This window comes from Penaeus japonicus, unplaced genomic scaffold, assembly GCF_977035675.1.
Source record: "Penaeus japonicus unplaced genomic scaffold, GWHDUDI00000001_assembly GWHDUDI00000016, whole genome shotgun sequence".
Lineage (NCBI taxonomy): Eukaryota > Metazoa > Arthropoda > Malacostraca > Decapoda > Penaeidae > Penaeus > Penaeus japonicus.
The window spans coordinates 6,564,347-6,576,846 of NW_028234418.1; the positions used below are offsets into that span (position 1 = coordinate 6,564,347).

Consider the following 12,500-nt stretch of genomic DNA (forward strand, 5'->3'; position numbering starts at 1 on the left):
CTCTCTCTCTCTCTCTTTGTCTCTGTCTCTCTCTCTCTCTTCTCTCTCTCTCTCTCTCTCTCTCTCTCTCTCTCTCTCTCTCTCTCTCTCTCTCTCTCTCTCTCTCTCTCTCTCTCTCTCTCTCTCTCTCTCTCTTTTTATGTCTCTGTCTCTGTCTCTGCCTTTGTCTCTGTCTCTCTCTCTGTCTCTCTCTCTCTCTCTCTCTCTCTGTCACTCTCTCTCATCCCTTTATCCATCTACCCTGTCCTGCCCATCACCACTTTTATTTATTTCCTTAGATGTATATAGTCTTGAATGTATCGTTATATTTTTCCCGGTATGTTTAAAAAAACAGCAGCAGATTGCGTGGTCTATATTTCAAACACGTATTTCTTATTCCGATTTATACATTCTCTCACGGCCTGGTCGGGAAACAGAGAGACAGAGAGTCACAGCAAAGGATGGTGACATTTCACGCGCTTATAGTGCATCGCTCACACCATTGAACCAATAAATGCGTGATCATATGTTGCAGAACATCTGGGTGAATTATTATGTCAGTGAATCGACCCCGTTTTACTGATTAAATTGCAAATAAAGGACGTTACTTTAAAGTTGTTATTCCAGGATGTACAGTCGCGGAATTAATGGCAAATATATTGTGACAGAGCGAGTCAAAAGTTGAATAAATATGTAGTTATATGTGGAAGTATAACTATTAGATAGTAGTTTTACCTCACTAAACAAGACAGTCGAAAGAAGAGCAATGCCTTCTTTTAGCAGCTGCGTTGAGGGAATGATATTGCAAACACAGTTGCATTATCTTGGAATAACTTGCGTCCCTGTCTTGTTGGTTATGTTGGTATTCTTGACCAATTACATACTTCTCATCTCGTCTTAATTTTTCCTCTCTCATTTATCCCCATCTATACCAAATTCTCTTTCTCTGGCTCTCAAAGTTTTTCCGTTTTGGTTCAAACTTCTCATTCTCTTCCTCGACCCCGTGTTCTCTGTGTCTCCCCCCCCACCCCGCCCCATCTGCATCTGATACCTTACATTAGCATAAAGTTCGCAAAGTGCTTCAACATCCGGCGATAATGTACCCCAACCGCGCGCGACCTCCTCTAATGTTATTTACTTTTCCTTATTATTTGCATCGAATACGAGATATTAGCTATTTTTATTCACCGTCTTAGATATAAACAATACTACTGTTAAGATATTGGATAGCAACCAAATTCTCCAGAAAAGATATCCTAGACTGTTTTCGGTCTTTGGACGTGTCTGAAATATGGCCACATTCGAGCCAAGTTTCTCAAATTAAGGCCCAACTTGCGGCGCTCTCATTGTCAGTCATTCGAGCTGGCGAGGTTCACATGCTTCAGGTTTAACATGTAGGAAGAACCGCCTGTTCCAGAAGGTAAGAAAGTAATGTTTAATGTTGGTTAATGGAGACTTCGAATAAGTATAATGAATGATACCCACAGACGTGATAAAACTCAAGAGCAGTACCTGCAATCGCTCCCATCTTATGACTGATATGGCGGTCTATCCGAGCTTTTCTCTCTTTTTTTTTTCTTTTTAAAGTGGAGAGTCTTTTCAGTGCTTCACCCAAGATTTGCCAAACGTGCCGGTGCACCCAAACCTGACCTACCAGGCCGCTACCAAATGGATCAGGGATAGAACGTAAAACCCAAAATCTTCCACTTATTTTGAGAATCCAGTATGGTAGATGCAGCTCGCTCTCCCTCTCCGTCTAATACCGGCATACGGTTAATAGCCAGGCTTTTATTCACTGTTGCACCAAAGAAAGCGACTGTTATTCCAATTTTCTGAGTTGCTGCACGGCTTAAAAGACTTCCTCTGGGGTTCCATAATTTGCCTTCTGCTAGACTTGTCTTACTTGTTTCTACACTGCAAGAGTGTGCTCTTAAGGACTATTTTTGAGGTATGAACTGTTTGCAAGAAAGAAAAGAATACGGAAAGATCCGCAAAGTGAACTGCATATGGGAACGGCTAGTTAGAATATACATGAATAAATAAGAACTTTTAATGGCTTTTTAGCATCAATATTTTCCCTATCTTGCAACATCATCATCACTCTACAGATATTTTTCTTTTCCCTTTGGCAAGGTAACATCATAGTCAACCCTTCCACTACCTCGTTTTCCTCGAATATCCATCCACCCATTCCCGTCGTGGTAATATTCCCGGATTACTGGCGGCCTAATTAATGGATACGCAGAACTATTCCCGAACATTATTATCTCCGCCGCAAGCCATGAATCAGATATCATGTAAGAAAAAAATAGGAGATAAAATTCATTGATTAAAACATGAAGTTACTTGAAGGCATGTTCCTTACTGGAAAATCGAACCACTAATAATAAAATTAGATAATATAAATGTATCCCGCAATGTAAATATCACAATCGATTTTAAATTCTCTCGCTCTGTTTCTTCCGCAACAAATAACGACAAAGTAACAGACACTCAAGTAAAAGAGAGAGAAGAAAAAAAAAAAAAAAAAAAAAAACGAGAGGGGAATTAAGCCATACATTACTCATAGTAGGAAGTATTTCCCCCTTTGTCTGTTGTCCTCGCGGCTTCACTGTTACTACGAGTGAACTTGAAGAGAGGGAAAATGAGGCGGAGGAATTTCAGGGTCGTTTTTTTTTGTACTCGTTTGCGAGCACTAACTACGTATAAGTATAAATACAGCCAAATCTAAATAAATAGGAGGAAAATAAAGTAAGTATTAATAATAAAGTTCTCTCTCTCTCTCTCCCTTACATACACACACACACACACACACACACACACACACACACACACACACACACACACACACACACACACACACGCGCGCGCACACACACACACACAAACACACACACACGCACACATGCATACAAGCACACATTCTCTTTTTCACACAAACACATATACACCCTCTTCTCTCTTTCTTTCTTTCTTTCTTTCTCTCTCTCTCTCTCACTCTCACTCACTCACTCACTCACTCACTCACTCACTCTCACTCACTCTCACTCTCACTCTCACTCTCACTCTCACTCTCACTCTCACTCTCACACTCACACTCACTCTTACTCTTACTCTTACTCTTACTCTTACTCTCACTCTCATTCTCACTCTCTCTCTCTCTCTCTCTCTCTCTCTCTCACACACACACACACACACACACAGACGGAGGTCACGTAAAGGCCGTGCATTGAACATCGGAGCGGACGAAAGTGCACGACATGCGCTGACACATTGTCCATGATTCATCGCAGTTCAGCCTCGCCTTTGCTTCGAGGAAATATGTCATTAGCGAGTCCAGAGCGTCGGGAAGCTGAGTGAGGAAGGGGAATGAGTCAAAAGGCGTGAGTGATGAGTATGTAAAACCCGTGGGTATGGGAGAGACGGATGAGTCAGTGGGTATAAGTGAGTGAATCGAGTTGGAGTGAGTGAGTGAGGGAGTGAGTGAGAGAGAGAGTGAGTGAGTGAGTGAGTGAGAGAGAGAGTGAGTGAGTGAGTGAATGAGTGAGTGATAAGGAGGTTGGATGAGATGTGTAGAGTGGTTGAAATGTGCGGGGGTGGGGGGGCGGAAGGAAGTGTTGGATGTGTTTCCTAGAATTTGTTTGTTGATGATATGGAAGACGAGGGAAAAAATGAATGGGGTTTTCTTCCTTCTCTCTCTCTCTCTCTCTCTCTCTCTCTCTCTCTCTCTCTCTCTCTCTCTCTCTCTCTCTCTCTCTCTCTCTCTCTCTCTCTCTCTCTCTCTCTCTCTCTCCCTCTCTTTCTCTCTTCCTCTCCTCCTCTCTCCTGCCTCCTCTCTCTCTCTCTCTCTCTCTCTCTCTCTCTCTCTCTCTCTCTCTCTTTCACTTACTCTCTCTCTCTCTCTCTCTCTCTCTCTCTCTCTCTCTCTCTCTCTCTCTCTCTCTCTCTCTCTCTCTCTCTCTCTCTCTCTCTCTCTCTCTCTCTCTCTCTCTCTCTGTGACTCTCTCTCCCTTTCACTTACTCACTCACTCTCTCTCTCTCTCTCTCTCTCTCTCTCTCTCTCTCTCTCTCTCTCTCTCTCATCGAATATATATATATATATATATATATATATATATATATATATATATAATATATTATGTATATATAATATATGTATATATATATATATATATACACATATATATGTACATATATATATATATATATATATATAATATATATATATATATATATATATAATTATATATATATATATATATATTCGAATAACGAAGCAGCCATATTATTCCCAACTACATGGTTAGTGAACGAGAATGGACCAAGTGTCCTATAAATCCCTCTCTCTTTCTCTTTCTCTTGAATTTCCACTTTTTCTTCCCTTCTTCTTCTTCCCTTCACTTGTTCCCCTGTTTGTACATACCTCCCACTGACTCTTCGTTAATTGCGTCTTTACTTTCACTTTATCTCCTTCGCTTATGTTCTCCTTACCTTCTTCCTCTTGCCCCTTCTTCTCTTTCGTTTCTCTTTTCCCCCTCTTTCGTTTTCGTTATGTATTTTCATCTTGTTTTCCTTTCCTCGTCTCCTATTTTTATCTATATTTCTTTCTCTCATCATTCTCCGTTTCATTCTTAACATGAATCGTTGCCAGATGGAGGTCAGGGAACCCCCTAACTCCTTTTCCTTATTCCATTCTTTTCCTTTTCCGTTTCTCTTACCCCCCCCCCCCTTTCTCTTCCTATTTCTCCCCCCGCCCTTCTCCTATCACCTCTCTTCCTCGTCCTTCATCTCATCCTACTCCTCATTCCCTCTCTCTCTACTCTCGTTTTTCCTCCCTCTCCTACTCCTCCTCCTCCTTCCTCCCTTTATTTTCGTTCTTTCCCATCTCCCTCCACTGCTCTTTCTCCTCCTCACTCCCTCTATTCTCGCTCTTCCCCTTATCCATCTCCCTTCCTCCTCCTCCCTGCTCCCACTCCCTCTATCCTCGCTCTTTCCCGTCTCCCTCTCCCTCTCCTCCTCCTCCTTATTCCCACAACCTCTATCCTCGCTCTTCCCCATCTCCCTCTCCCTCCCATCCTCCGCCTTCCTCCCACTCCCTCTACTCTTGCTCTCCCTCTTCTCTCCCCTCCCCCTCCCGCTTTATCTGAGTCACTTCCTCGCTGCGGTGACCCTGACTGGGTAACGGGGAGGTTTTACCATTGTTTTGTCTTTTACTTTTGAACTTGCAATTCTCCGGTGAGATATGCTAATTAGGTGTGTCATGCTTACTTTGATCCATTATCATTATCATTACGTTTTTTTTTTTTTGTTATAATATCGTAAGTACAAAGAATAGCATCATGAAAGTGATAATGTGAAATAATACATATAATTGTATCTTTTTGTAGTCAATATCATCTTTATTATCGTTACCAGTTGACTGATTGCAATTATTTCTTTAATCTTTTTTTAATCATGGAAAACTCATTTACGTTATGAGTATAGTTTTGGCCTTGTTAATTATGTTAGTTTTCTGTCCTCTAGTATTCGTCTAGTTCTTTATTTCTGACCTTATGATGATAAGAGTTACATTATATATGTATGTGTGTGCAGATGCATCACCCACACACACATTTATTTGTGTATATCTATCTATGTCTATACTGACCTATCCATCTATTTTTATATATATCTACCTACCTATGAATGATTAAATAGATGAATATATATATTTTTCTATCTATATACACACACACATAATATATATATATATATATATATATATATATATATATATATATATATATAGATATGTATGTATGTATGTATCCTTATGTATGTGTGTGTATACATATACATATATATACATACACATGTATGTATGTATGTATGTATGTATGTATATATATGTATATATATATATATATATATATATATATATATATATATATATATATATATATATATATATATATGTGTATATATGTATACATATGTATATGTGTGTGTGTGTGTGTGTGTGTGTGTGTGTGTGTGTGTGTGTGTGTGTGTGTGTGTGTGTGTGTGTGTGTGTGTGTGTGTGTGTGTGTGTGTGTGTGTGTGTATACATATTACATATGAACAGACACACACACATATGTTTGTATGTAGGTGCGTGTGTGCACAATATAGATACTCCTGCATAACAACACACATACCCTATTGATTACATAAACCTATCAGTCGCACTTCAAGGAAGGGGTCTCTACAAGCCGCCAGGCACTCATGCTCGCTAAGCACCACCTGTGTCGGCATGGCTTTGCAGCAGATAAGGTACTGATAATACTATCTGATCCTACGCTTCCGGGCTTAGTAAGTTAATTCCACACTGGAATTGTGGTGAGACGGGGGGGGGGGGGGGGGGGGGGCTGAGGAGGGGGGTTAATGAGAAAGAAAAAAAAACGGAAGTCAATAATCATTGGATTCGAACACTGTACGTACGATGTCCTTGTCGACGTCACTTAAAACAAAAGACAGACTCGTCCCGACGTGTTGTATAGCTGCATGTTTAGCCCGAGGTATTATTGCGGTGGTTCCACAAGTCATAAAGCATATGTGTGTGTGTACGTGTGTGTGTGTGTGTGTGTGTGTGTGTGTGTGTGTGTGTGTGTGTGTGTGTGTGTGTGTGTGTGTGTGTGTGTGTGTGTGTGTGTGTGTGTGCATGTATGTATATGTATATGTGTGTGTGTGTGTGTACATGTATGTGTGTGTGTGTGTGTGTGTGTGTGTGTGTGTGTGTGATGAATTCTAATTAATGTAGATTATATACATACTCGAAGGATATAAGGATAAAACACTTACATCAACTGAAAATATATTACAGCACTAGCTCTGCAGACTGCAATATTAGTACACGTATTAATATCAGAGAAATTAAATTATGTGTCGGAAGATACACACGATGCATTTACATCAATCACGTAAAAAGTAAAATGGTGCTGACCTACATTACAAAATCCATTGATTTCACAAACAAGAACGATTTCCATATTTCTATTTCTATTCATTTTCATCTTTGTTAATAGATATTAGATGTAATTCCAATTCGCGGTGACACATATTCAGAACACTTGTAATATGTATCCTTAAGGTTCCTCACATTCTCACTATTCTTGAATAAAAATAATGCTGAACAAGTAAGTGGTAAGTAATCCCACGCGATTTCAGCCGATGAACACTTTCGTTGCACTGAGCGAAACGACACATTCGCAACACATAATCACGGTACACTAAACACATACACATACACGAAGGCCAACGCTATCCACCGAGGGAAAAAAAACACACGATCCTCCTTGGCCACAGCGCCTTGAGAACGACGTCGAGTAAACGTTAAGGAAACGCGAGAGGCTCCACGTGTACAGACCCTCGCCCTGTCGTGTGCCGTGTTGAACTGAGTAGCAGTGACTGGCCACTCTCTCTCCGTTGCCGTCGCAAGTGTGCGCTGGTACACTCCGTCACGCACGGGTTGGGGAGGGGTGGAGGAGGGGAGGGGGCGGGGAAGGGTTGGAGGGGGGGGGGAGGCCACTTGCTCTCCGATCCGATTATGAAATAGATTGCGGTAGAGGGTGCGCGCCAGGGAACTCAAACTAGCCGAAAATGTGCCTCGTTGAAGGATCGGTGTTTGAGGTATATTATCTCTTGTATACATTCTTACTCACGGTTCGCTTTCAACCATTACTTTGTCTTTCTTTGTGTGTGTATGTGTGTGCGTGTGCGTTTTTTGTTTTTTTTTGCGTTGTTCTGTTCTGTTTTGTCGTGTCAAGGCGGGGTGTGAAGATTCTCAAACGTCACCAATAGGGAGAGAATGACTTGGCATGAAGGAACACGATTAGCATATCGCGTAGGAGTGGAGAAGCAACAAGTGTGTGTGTTTTTATGTGTGTGTGTATTTTTAGGTGTGTGTGTGTGTGTGTGTGTGTGTGTGTGTTTGTGTGTGTGTGTGTGTGTGTGTGGGCATCAGCATGAATGTGTTTATAAGTATGTTTACCTTATTTGTTAAATAGGCTTAACATTTGACCTTAGTCCTCCTTCATCTTTCCAACCGCATGTCTTTGTGTAAGGCGCAAAAACACATCTTACATTCCAGAAAACCCCTGACTTAACCCCCCCCCCAGCCTTGTTCCATTACCCCTGAGTCACCAGAAGCTGACTAAATGTTTCCTAGTTCTAAACGTTCGTCCTTCCACACACAATGACCTGCGCAGAAGTAGCTAGCCTCACCCGTAGCGTTACATATCCTTACAACCCTTTCTCAACTTGCCTCCCTCGTTATGTATACGTTACTCATAAATGAATATAGGACCAATACTTCTGCTCTCAATATGAATCCATATGACTAACCGCCGTGCCAACCATAATCAAAACTCAACCCTCCTCTATTTACGTGGAAACTGTTTCTAATGAGAACACGATGCAGAAGTCGCCAAAATACACACACACACATACACACCATGTCAACACTGTGATACCATTGACGAGGAGGGAAAAATACCAGATGAATTTCCTGCCTCCGTGACGTCATATCTTCGGCAGTGAAGAGGGAGGGGGAAGGGGGGGGGGTGAGTATTGGTATCGTCCTACAGTGTCTTTAAGTATCATCACAATGTTGTTGAAATAAAGAAAGTAAATGATTGTTCTGACGGCTATTGCAATATTATAAGTATATTTCCCAATCATCATCGTAGATTAACAATAATGCTGATAATAATAATTATTCTTTTCTCCTTATCATTCAGAATGTTTACTGCTACTCATAGTAATTTGTTAATAGCATTATCATCTACATCATCAATGTATATATCAAAACCCTGCCTCCTGTAACTAATCACAACATCACCAATGTTCAGTTTTGACTCTCCACCTTTCTTCCCTTTTCTTTAGCCCTTCTCTTCTCTCTTTCTCACACACTTGCACTTGCGAAACCGCGTCACCGCATCCTGCATTCGAGCTCTAAGAACAGCTCGGCGAGAGTGATGTCATGCCCTCCTGGCTAGGATAAGGCACGCTAACACTGCATGACGTCTGTGGTGTCTGAAAGTGTCATACTTGGACATCGTGTCCTTTGGCCTGTGCCTGGCTATTTCCCGTGGTCTTGTTCGTGTATTTCGATTGTACTGACGGTCATTTGGCTATACGAAGAGTAAACACGTTCAGGTGATTGGTTGAATGAATATACGTTCTGGTAATAATGTTAGTGCTAATAAAAGATGATATTTTATGGCATAGTGATTTAAAGTCTGAGTAATAATAATCATAGTACGATTAAAGTGTTAATAATATCGATAATAAACAACACTAAAAGAGATTATATTAATATCAATAGTAATAATATAACTAAATATAACAAACCGAAGAATTATAAAGGATTATGATGATCGTAAGAAAATTGATAATAGCACTAGTGAGGAGGGATAGTACTGGATAACAAATTGCTTAAACAACGCAAATTTCACCCGGAAACAAGTAGGCACCAAGGATTCATTTGAGTATCGCAAAATAACCGCATGTAAACCACACAGTGTTCAGGTGCAAACACAGCCACATGTTAGGTGGTGTGCTGTTCCGTCACCCATCCTCCCACCTCCTCTTTCCAGGAACTCCCTGCATGCAGCACTGGGTGGCTCTATTCCCATGAGCTTTAACCAAACCCATACATAACATTAACAGCGGAGAACACCACTGGAATGTAAACAGCATGAATGAGAATCCGGGAACACGTACGCAATGAAACACGGATATTAACAAAGCATTCCTTCCACTCGAATACATGTAGACACGCATTCTGCACACACACACACACACACACACAGACACACACACAGACACGTCAATACCAACGCGCACAAACACGCCGCGAACTCAGGCTCCTGCTCTCTCTCTCACAGACTCAAAGCCTGTGCACAGTCTGAAGAGTGAATCACCGCGCCAAGGCAGCAACATGCACGGGCTGACGTGGGTGGTTCCCTGGGCTTGCCGTCAAGGGCATCGCCAGAGAGGTGTGGCAAATACAACGTTCCGCGAGATAGGCAGTATTTCCTCCCTCGCTCTCCGTTCCCTGACGCCGATGGTCATACGTTGGCCGTCCGTTAAATAGCTGTCATATCTGTTTCTTGGGGGGGAGTTTATTTGGACTGGAGATCTATTTTGTTTGTATGCGTTTTTTTTATAGCGTTGTGAGAGGTTGTAAAGTTCTGATTTATGAAGTATTTCTTCATATGAGATGAGGACTGACTTGTGAGGAATCCCTTCTTCTTTTTTCCCTTGGTGTTGTAACGGGGGTGTGTGTGCGTGTGAGTTGTGTTCACGTAAGAGATGACACTGCAGTCCTGGTCAGAGCTCGCTGTCATATATGAACTGACGAAACAATAGCGGGAAGCGGGAGGGAGGGATAGAGAGAGTGAGAGTGAGAGTAGTGACGTGTCGGCAACCCTCCAAGCTCGCCAACCCGCCAACCTTCCCAGCGCGGCGCAAGTGTCCCGATCCTCTAATTGTTGACTTCCTTTCCCTGCCAGGATACCCAATGACTCCCTCAATTACAACATATCAACCCTTTTTAAGCCGCTGCCCCACTGGCGTGCGCGCGCGTCTCGCGAATAAGCTGGCCGTAGGTTTGTAATCCAGTCTTATGTCGTGATATATATGTATATATAAAAATGTATGTGTGTGTTTGTATATATATATATATATATATATATATATATATATATATATACATATACATATACATATATATATAAATATATATATATATATATATATATATATATATATATATATATGCATGTATGGATATAGATATATGCATATACATACATATACATACATACATATATATATATACATACATATATATATATATATATATGCACGTATGGATATAGATATATGCATATGTATATATATATACATATATATATATACATATAAATATATATATAGTGTGTGTGCGTGCGAGCGTATATACATGTGTGAGTACGCCTCTCTTTATCTTTCGTGCATATACTCGTAATAATGTATATACACGTACGTTCTTCTCTATATTAGTTTCAATTTATACACAAACTTGATACATCACCTTACATGCAAAACCTACCCCCCCCCCCCACCTCCCACTCTCACCCACACTCATTTAAACATACAATCACCACCAATACACCTACAAAACCCTAATCGCACATGCACTCTCGCACATGATCACACATGCACTCTCATTTCTACAAAGACTCGAAAGTTAGATATGACTCATGACCTCATCTCAGAACACTCTCTCTCTCACTGGCAGACCTGAACACTTGTTGGCAGAGCGAAGGTAAACACTCGCTTATAGGAGAGTGTAATTTTTTTTTATCAAGTCATGTTAAGTTGCCTGTTTAAACTACGCTATAATTAATTAAACGAAGCAATCGACCGTAGAATGGTGAGGCCTTTCCCAAGGTTGACTTCCTTTGTTTACAGTGATAAGGTTGGGAATGATGATGATTATGATGATTAGTGTGGTGGAGGATAAGGGTGGTTATATCGCCGTTATTATTGTTGTTATTATCAGTATTGTAAATATGTGTTTGTGTCGTCATTTTGTTTGGTGTTATTGTTCTAATTACTGCAGGTTTTATTCTTGTTAATTTTATAGTGCTGATAGTACTACTATTGTTATTATCATTATCCTTTCGTTGTAATTATTCGCATCTCAAATATGAATAGCGACAACAGTTCTAATAACGATAGAAATAACGATAGTAACAATTTAGTGACGTTGATAGATATAATAATCGTGGTAATGGTAATGATGTTATTAATGATAATAATAATCATAACAGCAATGATAGAAACAATACCACTGATGTTACCAGTATCAATAACAAAATTAATGATAATAATTACAATGTGACTAAATGACTGAAATTATGCTAATAGTTATAGAATCAAGGCCACTGATAACATCTGTGATAAAGATTATAATAATAAAGATAAAAATGAATTCGGTGATCATTACAATAATAGTCATACTTGATCTTGAGTTTAGTTCATGAGGCTTATATACTCTGTGGTTATAACAGAGGCTATGGCTTTTAACTTCAAATTACATTGAACCCAAGGAATACCCCTTTCCCCATTCCCAGCCATAATAAGAAAAAAAACGTTAATTATGATGATGGTGATATTGCGCAGCGGTGCTTTATGTTTCCAAGTGTCATTTCCATTCCAGAGAATTTGAAAATTATAGGATGAGTTGTAAGGTCAGTTAGTTGAATAAGCCGAAGCCACATCCGAGGCAGCGCTTCCGGACGTGGCAGTACCCTCGTGTATGAATCACGACGGGAGATGCCAGTTAGGGATTACCGAGTCTGTCCAAGCGGTTATGTTTTCGTGAGATTCGTGAACGCAGCTTGTGCACCGCGTTCATCTTAACGGGGCTTGTTATTACTCAATTAAATTAATGCGATAAATAGAGCAATACCGTCGATCGTTTCCCACGTTTGGTCATGTGCGAAGTTGTGCAA

General features: G+C 40.5%; 1 protein-coding gene across 11 annotated transcripts in view; it reads right to left on the bottom strand.

Annotated features, from left to right (window-relative positions):
* Positions 1–12,500, bottom strand: part of LOC122252503 (uncharacterized) — a 195,625-nt gene that overhangs the window by 51,899 nt on the left and 131,226 nt on the right. For 2 of the 11 annotated variants that reach the window (XM_043015003.2, XM_043014997.2), the window contains exon 1: positions 7,364–7,487. The exons of 5 other annotated variants lie outside the window; for them this stretch is intronic. The gene's annotated coding sequence lies outside the window, so the exon portion shown is untranslated. Of the gene's footprint in view, positions 1–6,944; positions 7,488–12,500 lie in introns of those variants that run through there. 4 more of the 11 variants (XM_086545052.1, XM_043014999.2, XM_086545053.1 and 1 more) reach the window with 4 other exon arrangements.